Genomic DNA, 21,688 nt, shown 5'->3' with positions numbered 1-21,688 from the left:
TGCTTCTTTTTCTTACTGACTTGAGTCATTATTTGTTGCATGAACCTAAAATAAAGTAATAAAGACCCAAGTGGGTAACTGCCAAACCCTCTTTAATCTATCACATCATAGTATATAAAAAAATCTTGGATGTCAGTTTTATACATTCGTTAAACCAAAGTATCATATTTTATCATGTGTTTTCAAAAAATATATATGTATAAGTATGTGATTTGTGGAGAACTGAGAATTAATAAAGTGAGTGGCAAGTTAAACACACGCGCTTGTACGCGCCCCTCTTTGCGATCAAGAAGGCGAAACCCTAAGAAATCATCTCGAGTGAATTTCGGCGAATCTGGTTGGAATCGTCGCAGATAGGTCAGCAAGGAAGTCCTTTCCACTCCTCTCCTCCATCTTCTCTCCATAAGTTTCCATGGTGTCCGGAATCGAAGGTCCTCTACCATCGAAAAAACAAAGCATCTCATGCGCTCTCGCCGTCGAATCAACTTCTTTGGCTCTGTCGTCGGCTTTGACGTCGACCATGACCTCTGCCTCATCGTCGTCAACTTCGTTGGCTCTGACGGTCTCAAGCACTGAATCCCTTGAAGTCGTCAACACTCTGTCTACGACGTCTTCTTTTGTGCCAATGAATACAAGTCTTGGATCTCCGGTCGTCATCTTGTCTCCGTCTTTGTCACCTGTGCAGACATCATCCACGTTGACATTCACTTCTCCCATGACTTCGTCAACGGTTTCATCGGACTTGATAAACACGATCTCAGGTACCACAGCACAAGACGTAGAAACTACTCTGATTTTGGGTACTGATCAGAATTGTGACATTAATTCTATCTCGATGGAGCTGGATAGTTTGAAAGAGCCTGAAAGCTCTGTTGTCTTGGAAAGCGATATCGCTCGGGTCTCTTCTCATCAAGACGACTGTAATGTTCCTCACAATCGATCCTTGTCCTCGGAAAATGGAATGCAAGCACCACCTAAATTTGTACCCACCTTGGGAGCTTGGGCAAAGCCACTACTCTTTAAACCCCCTGCCACCCCTCCTCAACCTAGTACCCCTCGGGATTATGACCCTGCAATTGTTGGGAATCAGTTAGCTTCTCTATGGCCGTCCTTGAATGATGAGATCTTAAACAAAAAAACAAAGAGCAGCCACCAAACCCGTACTCTCCAGCTTCCTATTGAAAAGCTTCCACCTCCGGAGTTAAAAGCTGATGGTAAAGTTCGATTCCCGTGGGCTGCGAGATTGAGCCCTCAGTCGAGGAATCTATATCGTGCAGCCACTCCGACATACAGACTTGATGGTACGCCACAGATCTCTATTCCTTCGAAGGTGCTAAAGCTTGGTCCTGAGAATAAGGATGAGTATATTATAGTCAAGTTCCATAGGTGCACTCTACCACCTGGTGGTCTGGTCCATGCAGTGGCTAATCGAATTTGGGGAACAAGCTGTAAAATAAGCTGCAAGAAGATTGGTGAGTCGACCTACATGTTTCATATTCCCCATGAGCCTACCCGCCATTGGGTAATTCAGCGAGGGATTTGGCATATCGATGATTGCTTGCTTTTTGTCTTGCCATGGACTCCAGAAGACTCTTTCAAAATGACGAAAATCTCCACACTTCCACTCTGGGTCAACCTAAAGAACATTCCAGATTGTTGCTACTCTCGTTTGGGGATAAGTCATGTGGCATCGGGCCTTGGTGAACCCATCCTTACCCACAAACCTCGACTCGATCCTACTACAATGGGTGAAGCAAAGGTTTTAGTTGAGATGGAGCTTGATAGAGATTTCCCGAAAATTATTGCACTTGATAATAAACAAGGTAGTATATTCTTGTTGAGGTTGAATACACGTGGATACCATCAAAGTGTGAAAGGTGTGGAAATCTTGGCCACAAAGAGAAGCGGTGCCTTTTGACTTCTAAGCCGAAAAAGCAGCAGCAAGAAACAAAAGATGATCGCTTTGACATTCCTGTGGTGGATATTGATGTTGTTCTCAAACAAAGGGATTCAATGACCGCAAATTCATCACCAAATGACAACCCAACGACTCCAAAGGTTGTAAAGGATAAAGATATTGTTGAGCCCAGTCAGCAACCACTACTAGTAGTTGATCATGGCGCTTCTGCGAATCACTCTTATCATTCAGACTTTGACCAAGAAACAAGCAACACATTATCTGGAACTCGATCACCTTCTTCTCATTTACAACATGAGAAGCCTGCTACTATGCTAATGGCAGTTACCATTCCCTCCACATTAGTAGATTCAGAATCTACTCCTATTGACACACATATTATGGAGTCTTTTCCATCAGACATTACCAACAACGCGGCCCTAGGATCATCCGGTGTTGGTGCCTTCACCACATCACCTGTTCAATGTGCATTTGAGAGTCCTTCTCATTTTACAGTGCTCGGAGATGATGTTGATGAAGTTGAAATTGAGTCTTCTTCACAGTTCAGCTTAACAAGAGGTGGCAGGGAATCAAAGGCTCTTATCAAATACCATAATATGGAATGGAAGACGGTCCGAGGGAGAGGTAAGCGAGGTCGCCGTGGCCGAGGTTCCTTTCACTAGGTTATGTTTTCATACCATTACTGGTCTATCTTCTTTACCTACTCCTTTGTTGTATTGGTTTGGGGTAAAATTGCTTATGAGGCTTGTGTCTCGTGAAAATTTTTTCAAACTATAAGACCTTCGGTCTTCGCTTGTAATCGTCTATATTTTTACATGAAAGCCCTTTTTCAAAAAAAAAAGTATGTGATTTGTGTCAGCATCAATTAAAAATATGGATGAGATATCACTGTCTCCTGCCTCCTCTCGATATTTGTTTCTTACTCGTCTTTCGTACGAAAACTAATTAACCACAGATAGTGGAAACTGAAACAAAAGTTGTCTATGCGTTTATAATTCGCGAACGAACGAGGTCACTATATTGATCGAGCGTTGGAAAGGAACTAGATAGAGCTGGACAAATAAACTGAACCCGAAAATCTGAACCGAATCCGATCCGATAAAAATGAATCAGAACCGATCCGAACCCGGTATAAATACCGAATGGATCTTGTTTTATGGTATTTCGGGTTATGGGTATTATCCAAACCGAACCCGAACCTAAATGGATATCCGATAGAACCCGAAACATTCAAAATTCCCAAAAATAACTTGTACCAAACATGATCTCAATTCCTAATATGTATTCAAAATATATTGAACATCTAAAATAATTATCTATTATATGAAGATTGATGGTTGAAAGTGGCGGTTGAAGGTTGAAATATTTAGATTTTGGTTTTGTTTTCATTGAATAATGTTTTTTATTTCATGGGAACTTGGTTTTCGTTTTATGATTTCATTTATTTGGTTTTCTTTCGATCAATAACTATGTTTACCTTTCATTTGATTTTGAATTATCACATTTGATGTTCCTTTCTTTTTTTTTGAACCGATTTTATTTATGTTTTGGTTACAAAATAGGTACAAATCAAGTATTTTAAAACCGAAGAACCGATTTTACTTATTTTTTGGTTACGAAGTAGATATAAATCAGATACATTTAAACCTAAGAACCGATTGGGACCCGAACCCGAAAGTACATCGGGTTGAACCGATTCTTTGAAGATTTACTAATCCCGACCCAAACCCGATAGAACCCGAACCGGTCCCGAACCGAATTTTCATATAACCCGAATGTGGCTGATTTTGATAACCCGAAAAACCGAAATCCGATTGGACTAAACCGAAACCCGATTGGGACCCCGAATGCCCATGCCTAGAACTAGAAGTTACTTCTTTATTAATCTCAGAAATATTTACGGTCGACATAGATACCATGATTTTTTATAAGAGCATTACACAAGGAGCTCCATTTGCAGTTTACTTTTATGCTTTAAGAGATATTTATGGTCCGAGTGGAATAAGCGGTGCGGAATTTAAGTATGTTATACTGCAAATTTGGTTTCTGCATTATGCGGTAAACTGTAATTTTGATATCATAAGCAATGTGGAATAATATATGATTGGTGAAAAAATATCTTGCGGCTTTGCTAAATAAATTAAATGTAAATTTTATTGACATATTTTTAGAATTTTTATTTTTTTTATTTTTAATTCAAACTTAAAAATGAGTTTTGTATAAACCTGATCATCGATTTTGGGAAGTTCGACCGAATTATTTCACCATTTTTCCAGTTTGACTCAAAAGATGGGTTTTAACACAATACGTAATCAAATACAGCAATGAGTCACAATTTAATAGGCCGTTCCAATCCAGTTTTCAAAACAATAGTTAAAAGAAATTGCTTGAATTTATTTGGTAAAAATGAAGAACATAGATGAAAGACCGTAGATGAAAAGGAAGAGAGATGAAAGAGAAGAAGGACGAAAACTACACAACTACACGTAATTGAATTGTGTAGTTTTAGATTGGTTAAATTAAAGAGTATATTTTTTTGGCTGAAATGTTAACTTTATAACAACAAAAAAGTAGTGCAATCTCATGATCCTAAACTAGGGGATCAAAAGAAATAAGAACAATGAAATGAGTTCCGAACACCAGAATGCTCTACTTTTAGTTGGAAAAAAATGTAAAGGAAACAAAATCAGTAACAACGGGAGAGTTCTGATCTGCGAGGTCCTTATTCTGTTGTTATGGTAGCACTGGAGTTAAGGCAACGCTGTCTTGATGTTCCATCTGCTCAGTCCTTCATTAGGAACCTCATCTCCACTCCCATACTGCAGTGCCATAAGCCTGTTTTGCATTTCACAATGAACAGTCCTAGCAATGTATTGCACATAGTGTGGAGGATGAAGATGTCGACGCCCGTTTCTCTCACGCCAAATCTAATAAATTGAGGATTGGAAAGCCATTTTCACAAGCTGTGCGTCCAACTTAGAGAGTCTGTTGCTCCTGAAACTTGCAACTGTCTTGGACCAGTCAGGATTTATGCGTCCTGACAGAAACTGATTCATCAACATTGTCCAACTGTATACGTGAAAAGACAATCAAAGAAGAGATGATCGCGTGTCTCATACGGCTCTCCACACAACAGACATATCTGCGTTTGGCCACATTGTCTCATTCTATTAAAGAGTATAATTGATATTCCAACTCTAAAATATGCTCCACTAGCTGCTGAATGTATTTTATACTGTAATTTTAAAGTGTAAATGTGACTGGATGTAATTTTTTCTTTTTTATTTAACAATAAAACCTATGATACTGAGATATTTTTTTCGTGTATCTTTTCCACTATGTGTACTAATATTCTAATGAATAAAAGTAAAATTCAAACCTACAATAACCATGGAAGCCAAAAAGATAACTATAATAACACACAAAAACATACGTGAATGAATAGTGATATCATAGTTTTCTTAGACCGCAGTTTTTATAAATATTTTTTGGTATAATTAATTAAGAAAACTTACTAAAACTTTTACAAGATGCAGTGGCAATAGAAATGCTGTATTTTCAACAATACACTTGAGTGTTACTCTTCTTCAGCCTCTTTTACTTACAAAATATGTAAGGAATTACTAATGATGTTTAGTCATTTATTTTGACCCAAATTAATATTAATGAAGAACAAATATTTTTTTTGGGCTATGAACAAAGAATTCAAACAATCATTCTAACTTTTGTGTGTTTACGTGTGGACTGAGTAAAGGACAAATAATTGGAAATTTGGGCAGTTAAATGAAACTTATAGTGAGACATTCGTACCGACCGAAGATGCTCTGGAATCTATCTACACCTTTTTGTCAACAATGTCTTTACACTTTTATGTGTCTGTGTCAGTGTGTGTGTGGGGTAAATCTGCATTCACGGTTGTCGAGAACAAATAATGCATTAACAATTTAACCGTAGCATTTATGGGCATAACATTGTAGTGGATACTACACTTTACTACAACATTTTCAAATTATTATGAGCATTCAGTTAATACTTTTGTAGTTCTATCTAGGTCTATGCATTTTACCGGGATCCGATGCATCCTTTACACTTCCCCTTATAATGTTAATGACTTATTCTAATATGTATGGCTTGAATATTTCGTGTACTGCAGGTTTTCAAATTGTTTTTTGTCAAGGTTATTGCAAATTTAAAATGGCCGTGGTTTTATGTTCGGATAATATGCATGTTCATGGGTAAAAATAGACCCGAAACCCGGAAATATGTGGAACTGACCTGAAATACCAGGAAACAACCTGAAATATGTTATATTTACCAAAAAATGGATACGAAATACCTGGAACCGACCCAACATCATAAAGATCTGAAAAATTCGGGTATTAACGGATCCGAGAAAAGTGAACTCGAACTGACCTGGACCCGACCCAAATTATAAGTACCTAATTGGGTCCAAATTTCTAGAATCCGAAAGACCCGAACCTGATAAGATCCAGCCTAAACCCGTCCCAAGGACCCGGATGTCCATGCTTAGTTCTATCCTAAAAGTTTGTACAGAGGCTCTTGGGCTATTTAATCTTTAAATACTTTCGTGAAGTTCTAAGCATATGATCTCACATCCACAAATAAAGAAACTTTAACCCATCAAAGAAGCCGTTTGGAAAGAAACGTTTCGCTCACATGAAAATAAGATTGTGTTTCTTAAGTTTGTACACGAATAGTGAAACTGATTTTTGCTCGCATAGTTTATCTTTTATATCAGCGACGACACGATAGAGATGGTAAATGATTACAATTCAGCAGTAAAATCATGTTCATGTTCCACTAGTTATGAACTTATGATCAGCATTAAACGTTACAATTTAGCAACGGAGTTACAGATGTTAATAGCATGCAGATGTATTTAATTTTTATTTTGGTACGTCCAGAAGATACGGGTAGCTTGCAGATGTATCATCTAATCAATACTATCTCTACACTCACATTCATTTCATTTTTCTTTGGAGTCTTAAGGAACATGCAAAAGTTTCTAAACTTAATAATGCATGGTCTTTTATAGAACATGCAAAAAGGAATGTACATTGTTTTGACACCACTATAGGTTATAACTTTATGTGGCCATTTCCTTTTTGGCCCGATAGAAAAATAACACAATAAATACTTTGAAGCTTTGACTACCCAAGAAAAATCACTACAAGAAAAAAAGCTTTTTTTAGCAGACGAAAAACGCTATCTAACGATACGATAGCGGTTTATGAATCGCTGTATCATCGCCCGTCATAGTAGGTCATACACATTTGATAGCGTATTTCACGTTGCTACCTTATTGTCATATATTTTAGCGTTTTTATATGCAATTAAACATTCTTTAATAGCATATCTTTAGAAAGAGAATACGAAAGATCTTCAAAACTGTGAAAGAAAAGGAACAGATCTGGACCGTCAGATTTAATCTCATCCAACGGATTAAAAAGTGATCCATGTACTTAAAGTTTTGGCTAATAAGACCTCTTCACTGTTGTTGCACAAAACAAAATAAGAACTTTTCTTTGTTTTTTTTTACGAGAACTCTTGTTATTTTGGGTATTAACTTATTATACATGTATTTTTATATTTTACATTTTAAAACATATGAATTATATTTAAATGATTATGTTTCAACTTTCTAAATCTTAATTATGCTTATATGCTTGTACTTATGATTGAATTTATTTAACTAAACTTTTTAAATTATATCTTAGTGTTTATGTCTATAAGTTTAAAATTTGGAGTATGAAGTTTATGATTTAGATTTAAGATTTTGGGTTAAAGTTTGAAAATAGTATATTTAAAGATTACACTTAATATATGTGGTTAAATATTAAATTTAGATTTGAAGTTTAAATATTAGTAGTTGTATGGTTTATGTTTGAAGTTATGGTTTAGGGTATAGAGTTTGATTGGAGATTTAAGGTTTGTATTTTGAAAGTTATATAAGATTTAAAAAAAAATGAAATTTCGAATTTATGTTTAAGATTTGAAGTTATAGTATGAGAATATTAGAATTTTAAGTTGTGTTTAGAGTTTAGAGATAAAAAAACTTGTTTAGGGTTTGGGGATTCAAAAAGCTAAATATAGCATTTCATTATGTTTTGCTATTAAACATAAGCTATCATAGCGTTTCCGAATATACCACTCTATCATAACGTTTCCAAATATACAAACGCTATCTAAAATTAAAGGGTATGTCAACCATAGCAGAATGACAAAAAACGCTATACTCTACTGCTATCAGAACCTTTTTTTCTTTTTTTCTTGTAGTGAATAAACCTCGTTAATTAAGTTTTTAAAAGAAATGTTTACACATTTTCCAATCTTTTAACTAGTTCACATAAACCCAATTCAGTTGAACGAAACCAATGGACAATTGAAAACTGATGGAGATACATACTCTTCTTATTTTCACAATAGATGTTACCACGCCACAACGGTTGTATAAAAACATTATATATATTGGTAACCCTAATAATTACAGTTCTAAAAACAAATATCATTAAACCGGAATCAATTAAGTATTGTTTTTTTTAGAAACATAAAATTTATAAAGTTTTATCACCTTTTACTCAATTACTCCCACTTCTGATTGCTACCAACAAAAGTATTTTTGTTAAGATTGGCCCCTAAAATTAACAAATGTTATCAAGCCCTAACAAGTTAGCATTGTCTGTCTCTCTCATTTGTTTTGCAGGAAGTACTCGCATTTGATGGTATAGGCCAGCATGTGTTTTTAACAAATTTAGTAATAGATTTTTCCCTCGGAGATAAATTATGAAAGAGAGTGACTTTAGATTTAACAAAAGTGGCAGATGGGCTGGCCTTTCGATTGATAACCCGACACGTTAAGATAATATATTTTCTTAGAATTTTATACTTGGCCACCAAAAAATCATGTGTCCGTTTTATGTTAACTGAATCGCAAGTTTATACTTTGTTGAATAAAGAGATCAACTTTCCGAATCAGGCACTTGAAAATAAAAAGTCTGAAGAATTTAGCTAAAAAAGACGTTCTTATATCATTTTCTTAGTTGATATTTTAATATTTTAAACACTTTATGTTTAAAATTGTAGTACTTTAGTTTTTGAAAATACGTTCTTAATTTCGTATATCATTTTCTTAGTTGATATTTTAATATTTTAATCACTTTATGTTTAAACTAGTAGTATTTTTTTAGTTTTTGAAACAAGTGTCAGAGTTTTGACAAACAGTGGAATATTGCATTTTTCGTTTAGTTTGTTTGGTAAATCACCAAAATAGAAAAACGGTAAATGAAAATTAAATAAAATGGGTTATTAGTAAATGTCTAATTATGCAATCAGTAATGAAGGAAAAAGAAATGAATAACATTTTGGTGTCCGGCTCCTTCTCTGATGTTATGTATGAGTAGATCGGGCCAAAACCTTTAGTTTAAGGTGTGCTTTTGTACCGTGTTGAGTTATGGTTGCTTTGGATCTAAAGTGTCGGAAGGTGTATCGGAGACCTATGGTGGAGTTTTTTCATGACGAGGATCTGTGAGAGAAGATCTGAATTGTGATACTCGGAGCCTCCCTATGTTATTGTCAGTAGTGTTTTATTAGTTTATTGGCGATGCGTTCGAGGCCAACTTGGTGAAAAATTAGATGTTAGGTTTGAGGTTCTGATGCAGTCGACCGATTCCTACTCTCTCTTTTTTTGCTTGCTTTGAGGATGGTGAGTGGAGTTTCGGAGTTAGGTTTCCAGGCGAGGATGAAGGTGGGTTGGTCGTGGGGTGTGATTCTGGTCTATCCACACATCGGACCCAAATCGGCGAAACTTCCTTGTTTTGTTGGCTCCTCCTCAACCTTCGCTTCTTTGCTTTTTTCTTCTTTTCTGATATAGATTGTTTCTCCGTTTTTGTTTTGGGTGGTCTCGCTTTTCATACCTCATGAAGAAGATGCCCATGCGTTCGGTTTGTTTCTTCAACTGACATTGCGGCAGCAGCGGCGGTTCTAGCTCCGGCAGGTTTGTTTACAATATTCGTTTTCCGTTTTGTATATGTAGCTCTAGGTTTAATCTATTCCATTTTTTCCGATTTTAGCTTAGTTTTACTCTTTCCTATATTTTTATTTACTTTCTTAATCCATTTTGTACATTAAAAAAAATTAATATGAAGAACCTTAAAAAAACATTTTAATAGAATTTTTGGATACTAATAATATAGCATTAAGTTTTAGTATATTGATTGATGGCTTTGTTACGTAAAGGTGTCCCAAATGTATAGTAAACCCACTTTTCATAATTTGGAAACGGTAAACAATATATTTTAAATAAAATACATTGATATATATGTTTTGATAATTTATGAGTAGATCGCATGTCCAAATAGAATCTGAGGACGCGTGATCCACGGATAGATTTGCGTACCGGATTTGTAAATGAGCCAAAAATAAGGGCCTATACTTGTGTAGTGTATCAAAGACATCATGATGTAATTTCTTCCGATGTATCAAAGACATCATGATGTAATTTCTTCCAGCATGTTCAAACTCGCAAAATGTGTGCAAGAAGGAGAACCCGTGCTTACCATTGGACAACGATGTTCCGGACAACAATATATATATATACACCTTTAACCTGTTTTATTGAAGTGTTTTTCCATACATTCCGGTTTGTGATTGATATGAGCAAGATATTTAATTCAACAAAAACCAGAGAACTTCATTTAGTATTGCTCAATATCTTTAAAGTCATGTATACTCATGTTCTTTTTCAAAACAACAAGAAAAGCAACATAAATCTCTATTATTAAAAGAGAAGTACAATATAAATTGCCCCTTAATTTTCAAAGTTATTTACATTAGAATATCACTGAAGTAATAAATTTAACTACTTTCATTATAGTTGTCTTTTCCTATTATAAATGCATTTTTCTAATTCGAATTTTAACAAATAAACACGGTAACAATAACTTATATTAATTAAACATTAATGTAGATCTGTAAAATTCGTTGATTTAGGCTGGAGATATTTAGGAATATTGTTTCTAGATGGTCTGTTTAGATTGCGGAGAGATGATTATTTATATAAAAAATTGAAAATATAAATTGTTATTCAGGTATTAATAAAATATGATTATTACCTTGAAATATGAAATATAAATTAAAATTCATATGAAAAATATTGATTAAATAAAAATATAAATTTTTATACATATTCTTATAATATAAAAATAAAATTGGCGGGTTTAATATTTTGGAAAGTATTAAACCACAAAAGTCATATACCTTATTAATATAACAATATAATCTTTGGATCTACATAATATATCTTATTTAAACTAATAATCAGTGGGTTTAATATTTTGAAGTGTAGAATGAAACTTATAGTATAACAATAATCAATGTTTTATAAATATTTTAATTTAGATAAAATTATTGATGAAATTTGTTCATTCTTAACCAAAATTGACTTTTTTGTACATTTGATATGATGTATGTTATTAGCGTAGAACCACTCAATTTAGAACATAATATTATTTTGAAACTATATAGTTATATTTCTCATTATTTATTATTAATAATTAAAAAATAAAAACCACATGAAATAATCATTTATATAATATATCAATAAAATATAAATTATTCCGCTAATATACTATTGGTAGCATATTTTTATATAAATAAAAGTCCATTAAAAATTGAATACAATGAATTTATATGATAAACATATACATGATAAAATTAACTTTCAAAAAATAAAATATAATTACACAATGTGATCAATAGAATTATTATGTTTAAAATTTCACATTAAACAACTATATATTATGTGTAAACTATAAATTTATATTATATAATTTATACAAAACAAAATTTTATTTATAAAAGTAAAAATAAATACTCGTGCGGTCGCACGGATCAAGCTCTAGTGTATCATTAAAGCTGAAGTAGAATTACAAAGTCCCTTGCGCAAATGATTAGTGTTTAGGATTTGGTTTGGCATAAAGCCTTCAAAATCCACAACTATCTTCAGAGTTATATTTTATGGTACGTCGATTAATTACAGTTCATCGCTCTTCCTTCTTTTGCAATGTTATAAGTACGGCACGACAACAATAGGTAAGTGAAATCGAAAACATAGAAAAACAAAGCAGATTTAAAATGATTTTCTTTTAATGAAAAAGACAACAATCAAAGGTTTGGAGCACATTATGATTCAACGAAGACTATCTTTCTCTTTAAGAAAAAGAAGACACAATCTTATCCAAAATCGTTACCATCGAACTAGCAAGTGCCACGTTCGAGAGAGCACTTACACGAACAAAATTCCTTTTCATTTTCTTCTCTAAAAAATGTATTAAATGTTGTGAAATTCCGTAAGAAATAAATATTTATTTGATGAAACAAATATGCTAAAAATCAAACATGAGCCATTTGTTAACAAAAAAATAAAAGAAAAAAAGAAACATGAGCCATTCATAGTTCCGGGAGAGCATACATTAATTATTATATCAATTTTAATATGATTATTGATTGACATTGAATGTATATATGTAGTGTATTACAGTATATAATTTTTCATATGATCCCTTAATTCTATTCCATTTTGGATGAATAATCTTACCTCATGCAGTGACTGTTTTCCCCTTATAAAATGCTTCACTGAATCAGATTCAAAGTGAAGTTTTTAGCTTTTGGAGCAGCACTCCTCTCTCCATCAAAAATAACGATATGGTAATTATGATTTCATTTTTTCGTTTTGGGAAAAGAATAGGGTAAAAGGATAAGACTTTCTCTTCTTTTTTCCATTGAAAAAGGGGTTCAAAACAAAATATGTATATATGCGTGTGTAATAATTACTAAAAATGTATGTGATGTGTAAATCACTCTTGATTTACTGTATTTCTATTTTGAAAAATGGTTATAGCCTTATAGATGTTATATATATAGTAATAGTATAGTACATAAATTGGAACCACGTTTCTCCAATTTATTTAATAATGTATTATGCATGTGTCTAGGCCTTGGATTTTTATCCGAGATCCGGATTCGATCCGAAAATCCGGATATCCGGAGGAAAAAAATCCGGATCCGGATAGTAAAATGCTGGATCCGCCAAAGCCGGATCCGGATCCGGATATCTTGATTTTTTAGTCTGGATATCCGGATCCGTAAGTTTTATTAATTACTATTTCAAAAATAATATATATATATATAAACTAATTTTATTTAATATATTTTCATTTTTATAATAGTATATGTAAATTTTATGTAACTTTTGTAATTTTATACAAATAAATAATTCAAAACATTATATATTTTTTTGTTTTAAATTATTGTTAATATTTTATATATATTAGTATTATTTTTTATTTATTTTAAAGATCCAAATCCGGATCCGGATATCCGTCGGATATTACAATTTTTAGACGAATATCCGTCACCCGGATATCCGAGAACCCCGGATCCGGATAAAAATGGTAAAATCATGAATCCCCGGATAAGAATCTGGATCTGGATACCTTAAAATTATCCAGATACCTGATCTGTCTCAGGCCTACATGTGTCTGTTTAAAATACTGGAACAGGAACAAATTTTCAATAGTTATTTTCTTCAAGTGATGCATGTAATATCTGTGGATAAAGTGCCAGGCCATGTCATAAGTAACATGTATAGATAAACTATTATTGCTACAAGGTTTAACACGTATAATTAAAGACGACTTAGGGTTTAGGGTTACCAAATGCCAACGGATTAAAAAAGTGTTTTCACCTTTTTGCCGGGAACCCAAACATTATAAATAGTCCTTCCCAACGTGAATGAAACCCGAGTGACAGAAGTTACAGCCGCAACTCCTTTATCACTGGGCCAACGGATTTTTTTACCAAAAAAAAATGCCAACGGATTTCCAATGGATTTCTAACAATTTTGTTTGGGAATACTAAATCTAAAGAAAAATATATCAACAATATATGTATGTATTATACAAATGATTTAACAAGCTGTATGATTGTACACCTTCAAAATTATTTGTAAAATATATTCAAAAATACTATAGATGAATTTCCTAAATCATTTGTATAAGTATATGATATGATATGATAACATTCAAGTTGATTATTTTGATCTATTGTATCTAAATATTCCGTTTTCGATTATTGAGCGTATGTTATATAATATGAAATTTTAATTGTTATTATAGTACTTATGGATCTTTAACGAAAGAAGTGTTACCTATTTTATATCTATTTTTAAATTTTAAATCGTCGGAAATTCGTTGGAATATCTTGATAGATCTTTGACAAAGGTAATACAAAGTAAATATTGTTTATTTAAATCCATTGAAAATCCACTAGAAATTTATCAAAGAATTTTCTGATGATTTTCAAATGGATTTAATAAAAATAAATGTTTATTTAAATTCATTAGAGATTTTAACAAAGTTTATTTCATCGATATTTAATCAAATTTTTGTAAACAATTCCTGACAGATTTAGTTTCTGAAAATTTCTGACATATTTAGTTCCGTTTGCATTTTTTTATGTTTGTTGTAGTGGTATAGTCTACAAGAAAAACAAATTACGCAAAAACCTTGAAAAATGATTCATTCTGCATCTTCAGCTTAAACAATTTTTTTTAATCTATATATATAAAGTAGACTTTTCTCTCTTTTTATGACATGTGGAAAGAGGAGGGGGAGGTTTGTTGACATGTGTATTTTTTTTTTTGTCTTTTTACATTTTAGATCATTTTTCTTTTAAATTATTGCAATTTGATTAACTATTTTCTAATTATGCACTATCTAATCCTTCTCACACTAATCATCATCATTTGAAATTTGATAATCTATTTTACTATTCAAAAAATTGCAAAACGAATTAAAAAATAAGTAAAAAAATATAAATGTATTTTAAATATCTAATTTATTCACAGCTAAAAATAACATAAACTTTCGCTATTTTATTATTTTTTACTATTTTCTATTATTTCAATTACAACTATATATTTATCTTAATATTAATCAAAGTAAAACAGAACACATAATCTAAACATAAAACCTCTACAATCACAGAGAAAAAAATGTCAAAGTACCAGTAACTCAATAAAGGTCAAGAGCTCAAAGACGATCAAGAACGAAGACTAACTTACCCCACTTTATTATAGAGTGTCTTGGCCAAAACAATCAAAAGCCATAAAAATGTAGAAAGATAATCTTCAGATAAAGCAATCCCTCGAACACAAAAGAGTGTGATCAAGGACCAATGCAAAGAACCAAAAAAGCGGGTTAGAGGAAGAATAATCAACAGAAGGCCAAAATCACCACGAAGCAGGAAAAGACATACATAACGAACGATAAGCAAAACCACCAGCTAAGAGGTAAGAAGCACTTCACAAACTAAACAAGCACAAACAAGACGTTGATGCCAGTAAAGAACCACAAAGCTCTGGATAGAATGGACCAAAACTCTAAGAGACTAATTCTGCACACTTATACGAAGGAAAGCTAGGGAAGAAAAGAATAACCTGAGTCAGGGATAATCTTTTTTATTGTTCAAAAAATTGTAAAACGAATTAAAAAATAAGTAAAAAAATATATAAATGTATTTTAAATATTAAATTTATTCACAGCTAAAAATAACATAAGCTTTCGCTATTTTATTATTTTTTACTATTTTCTATTATTTCATTTACAACTATATATTTATCTTAATATTAACCAAACTAAAATATAACACATAATCTAAACATAAAACCTCCACAATCACAAAGAAAAAAATGCCAAAGTAAAACTAACTCAATAAAAGTCTAGAGCTCAAAGGCGATCAAGAACAAAAATTAACTTACCCCACTTTATTATAGAGTGTCTTGGTCAGAACAATCAAAAGCCATAAAAATGTAGAAAGATAATATTGAGATAAAGCAATCTCTCGAACACAAAGGAGCGTGATCAAGGACTACTGCAAAGAACCAAAAAAGCGGGCTAGACGAAGAATAATCAACAGAAGGCCAACGAAGCAGGAAGAGACATATATAACGAATGATAAGTACAACCACCAGCTAAGAGGTAAGAAGCACCTCACAAACTAAACAAGCACAAACAAGACGTCTATGCCAGTGAAGAACCACAAAGCTCTGGATAGAAGGGACCAAAGCTCTAAGAGACTAATACCGCACACTTATACTAAGGAAAGCAAGAGAAGAAGAGAACAACCTGAGTCAGGGAGAACGGAAGCCAACCCCCAAGAAACCAGAGCCCAGACTTGAGACCAGAAACAATCTTCTAAATCTACAGAGTATACTCGAAGGAGAACACTATCCAAACCTGGAGTGGCAAACATGGCGAAAGGGAGAGTCACAAAGATGCAAGCAGCGATGAAAGCTGCAACGAGATGAGAGAACATATATGGAAGGGTAGACAAGACGAAATCATCAAATCGTGGAGCCGTCCTCAAGCTATAGAAGTCAGATCACCAAAAACCATATTTTGAAAACCAAGACGAGAAGGGACTATCGATGGTAAGCCAACAACGAGGAAAACAACTTCAAAGATGACTAAACTCTGACCCAACCCAAGGAGATGCAGTTCCTAACATGATCAGAAATCTAAGGAAGAAGAGGAGAAAAAGGTGAGGAAGAACTAGAGCACATATGTGAGTCTTTTTCGGTGATGGTGAGAATCACAGCACACCGGAAGGAAATGCATAGATGGTGACGGTTCAATGTAAAAATATAGGGAAAAAGCACAAAACATCTTTAAAAAGTAATGTTCAAATAATTGGAAAAAATATTAATTTTTACCCTGAAACTATTAGCCTTAAAATCAACAAATGCCTAAATGTAAAATTATTGAAATTCAATATGCATTACATCACAAACTCACTCCGCCACTAATAAGTACTATTATACCCACAACCACATACTATTAAAAAAAAATTATACCCACAACCACCACGTACTATTAAAAAAACAAACACATAATATGTTAGTATATCACATATTACTACATAACATAATAAAAATACCAAATAATGCTTTTAGCAAATAAAGACGATCACATAATTAGTTAACTATATCATCTAGAAAATAATAATTAACAACAATAAAACAATATTCCGCGCGAAAATGTTCCTAGTGTACAATAAAGAACACTTGGTATATTTTGAATGAATCCGGTGATATATATGACACTATATTGTCGGATACAATGTGCCTTAGAGAGATAAATGACTTACCTTTAAGTCTGTTTTTTTCTATGGAGTTTATTTTCACTCAAAATGAATCAAAATGAATCAAAATGAATTATATTGTTCAGGCTCGCATTTAACGGAAAAAAAAGTTCTTTTCACTTCAAAGTTATACATGTTTTATAGTTTTCCATATATATAAAACATATTAATTTTTGGGTATGAATGCATATTTTTGGGATTATCTATTTTCTATACTTATAAATCAATAAAAATTTAAAAAAATAATTAAATATTTTAAGTTTATGATTAATCATTACTAATTTATAAAAATGTATTAGAATACAAATAATATATCTTTTAAACAATTTAAAAAAAAAATCATTTATGTTAATGAAACGCATAGAGTATAAGATAAATTTCATTAAGTTAGCCTGTCTTTTTTCCTAACTTATTTAGTGACTTGTTTATGTATAAAGTCTAGAAAAACCTCACAGATTATGGCTCTAACTAGTGACCACAAAAAGAATAATACGAGCAAAGAGGAAAAGAACAAAGAAGAACAAAATAATAGGAATACTCTTTTTTATTGTTTATTGCCGGATTTTATAAAAAATAATTTTGCTCTATGATTCTTTAAATTGAAAGAAATGAGAAGGAACATTTTGAAAAAACACATATTCTTTATAAATAGTGTCAAATCTAAAAAATGAAGAAGAATTATTTATTTTCGCTTGTTCCTTTGTTCACCATTTATAGTTTATACTCTTCTCCACTAAATACTATTTTCATTAGCTTTATAGTATGTATGTAACTCAAAACCATTAACATAAATATACTGAAGAAAATGAATGTAGGAAGTTATTAACTGAATAAACAAAATACAAAAGAAAAATTTGTTGAATGAGACTATTCCATTCTTTTTTTAACGCTAAGACTAGACTATTCCATTCAGTCCATGAATAAACACCAGTGATAATGAAAAATAACTAAGGCAACAATCAAAAGAAAATTTCTGAATAAATGGAAAATTATTTTTGTATCAAATATTCTTCAAATGAAAATGAATGAAAGCACTATCAGTCAAAGAAATAAATAAATGAAACAAAAGATTATTTACTAGTTACACCATGTATTCCACTCATATTTCTATACTAGGTTGATAAATATTTTTACAAAGAAATTTTTTTTCCATTTAGTTAGCAAAAAAATTCTGAGTGATTTTCAAAATAGATGGTGTTTTCTTCATGTGATTAAGTGGAACAATATTTTTATCTCATATTTTGTTTATCCAGTTAGAGCTTATATGCGTGTTGTAATAATATTGTGCCTCCCATCATTATCGAACATCATATAGTCCTTTTACACATGATGTCCAATATTCGTAATATTTCCGTTGGTATATATTGTCGCCTGATTTTTGTTTACTTTGCAATCTGGGTAGTGATCTGTGCGCGGAGTGAAATGTATATATAAACAATTTGTTAAATTCTTATTTTTGCAAAAAAAAATTATCATGTACCATATATTATTATATAGTGAGTAAATAGTTTCTTGTATTTTTGTGAGAAAGATATGAAGAGTTATTAAGGAAATCGACTATATATTGACTAAAATGAAATCGGTTCACTTCAAATTAGGAAACATAAATATATTCACTTTTTGCAAAAACAAAACATTATTTTATTCACGCGGAATATATACATATAGGGCACCATAATTTCTGTCAAGTTACTGGTCTTTAGTTTCAAATTGTATTAACATTAAATCTATTATGATATATCATGTAACATTATTTTAGTATTTCCATTAATTGTAAATATTTAACATTATCATTACATCATGTATAGTAAAATTGTAAATTAACGCATAATTGATAAGAACTTGAAAATCTTTAAAAAAAAAAAAACTTGAAAATCTTTTGACATTTTACCACGTAAGAATAATATATGAGGACATTAAATGATTGATCATAACAAAAAGTTACATTGATCATATGTTTGACAATGTGGCAAACGACTATGAGATATAAACAGATTTATAATAAAATTTTATAGGACCAACAATTATAATTGTGACAGTTTGGTTACACTTCAGAATATTATATAATTACAAATGTAGAAATCGGTTTCTGAAACATTATGATTCAATATGCACGTATAGTCTTGTCGAAAGATGGTTTAGGCCTTATGCGAATTGAAAATTTCTTGCTATAATACATAAGTTATTGATCGGGTAGTGTACTCAAACTTGGTATTTTTTTAATCGAATTGTGATTATATGTTTTCCAAAATATTGGTATACATTTTTACTATCACAAAATATTTCTTACTATAGTCACAAAATATTTCTTACTATAATATATATGTTTTCCAAAATATTGGTATACATATTTTCTCTTCCCTATTTTCACACCTAAATATAACTAAACTTATTGATACTTACATTTTATAAGAATATTTTCTAAAATATGAAAGTTCTATATAAAATTAATATCAATCATTGGTTGTTGATTAGTATTTATAAAACCTATAAATTTAAACTACCAAAATTATCGATTATAAAAGTTCTATCACATATTTTAGGAAATTGTTTATTTTTTCCTTTTTTTTCTGAACATGTGTTTTAAGAATGAACAATTCTCTCAAATATTTTTTTAAGTTTTTGTCACAAAAATAGTTCTAAAAGTGACCAAAATAGTGTTTTTTTTATTTTGAAATTTTTAATATATATATATATATATATATATATATATATAATTTAAAACTCTACCCTCAAAACCTTACCCTTAACCTATGTTACATGGAAACAGAAACATGTACGTGGAAGTGAAAGCGTATGGAAGCGCATAAGCGGGATTTTTAAAAAAATTAGGAAGCGGGTACGTATTGGTAGCGTATATCCATTTATACACATATATATATATATATATATATATTAAAATATAAGAAAATTTTATAAATTTAGGACTAAAATTATATGATTTAAACTTAAAGTTAAGCATTTATTCATTTATAATAATTTTGAAATGATTTCATATTAAAACTGTTAAAATACCCATAAATTAAGTTTAAAAGAAATTATTATATTAATTATTTTTAATAATTCATAAATAATTGACAAAATATATCTGAATCTATGCTATATCTTTAATAAAAACCTCTATGCATAAAGATACTTTATAGTATTAGTTTTAATATTTATATATTTCAATTATATCTATTTCATTACTATTAAAATTTAGATTTTTCCTAAATTAAAACTATGAATTTATATCTTTTTGTTGATTTATGGCATTGTGTTCTTAAAAAATAGAGGTGTGAATCCAAAACGGAATCGTAAGCTTTCAACGTGTCTTTAAAGATAATATTTTAGAATCGTTTTGGAAGCGAGATTCCGTAAGCTTTCACAAGGTTTCGATTCCGATTTCAGTTCCGAAACGGGAAGCAGACGTCCAATGAAGCTTCCGTGCAACCTAGCCCTTAACTCCAAACCTTAAGTTTAGATTAGTTAACCCTAGGATAAATGTGTATTTACACTTTAATAAAACATTTTTTGGTCATTTTCTTCTTTAACAACTATTTTTGTGAAAATAAATTAAAATATTATTTTAGAAAATTTCTTCTTAGGAATTGTTTCTATGTAACTTATCTAAAGAAAACGTTACCGTAGTAAGTACAGTAGAATCTCTATAAATTAATACTCGATAAATTAATAATTTCTATAAATTAATAAATTTCACCGGTCCAAGTTCAAAATTGACACAAATCGATAAAATAATAAGATAATATTTTTTTAGAAAATTCTATGTAAATATATGGTCCCATTAAAATTATAAATTAATAATTTATATGTATACATCTTTTATATAAGTAAAATCCTATTATTACATTATTTGTTTTATATTCAAAATGAAATTATTTTTATATTTTCTTACCACTTAATATATTTTTGATGAGATTTAGTAATATTATATCTAAAACCACATTTAAGTTCTATGCAATATATATTATATACACCAAATAATATGATATAATTAATAAGAATGTCACATTTCAAAAAATAACAAAAATGTCTATACACTAAAATCAAATATTTTTCTTATCCTAAAAATAAATATATTTAAAATAAAAAATCTAAATAAGAAAACTTTTGTAAATTAATATCTCTATAAATTAATAAAATTTCAAAGTCCCAACATTATTAATTTATAGAAGTTTTACCGTAGTTTATAAATTTCTTATTTTTAGCTATATGGGTCCTTATAAATATTAATGTTCTATTCAGAGATAGTTGGAAAAGAACATTTTTGTGGTACATGTATACAGCTGTATCGGTCAGGCTGATCGTTGAATGGAATCTCTAGAATAAATATGTCGCAATGAGGCATAACTTTGTTCTGTAATATTCTTCTTAACTTTCTGTTTTGGTGTCAAATCCATTTACTTAAAAAAAAAATAATGTTCATTCCTTTTTTTTTGAGCTACGTTTCCTAATTTAATTAGGGAATCCCACAAATAAATATTCAGCGTCAATGAAGAAAAAACAGAAATGTTACTAATTATCATTGGTTCATTGGAGTCCTTGTTTAAT

The sequence above is a fragment of the Brassica napus genome, chromosome C7 (genome assembly GCF_020379485.1).
Source record: "Brassica napus cultivar Da-Ae chromosome C7, Da-Ae, whole genome shotgun sequence".
NCBI lineage: Eukaryota > Viridiplantae > Streptophyta > Magnoliopsida > Brassicales > Brassicaceae > Brassica > Brassica napus.
Note: the sequence above shows the minus strand (reverse complement) of the source record.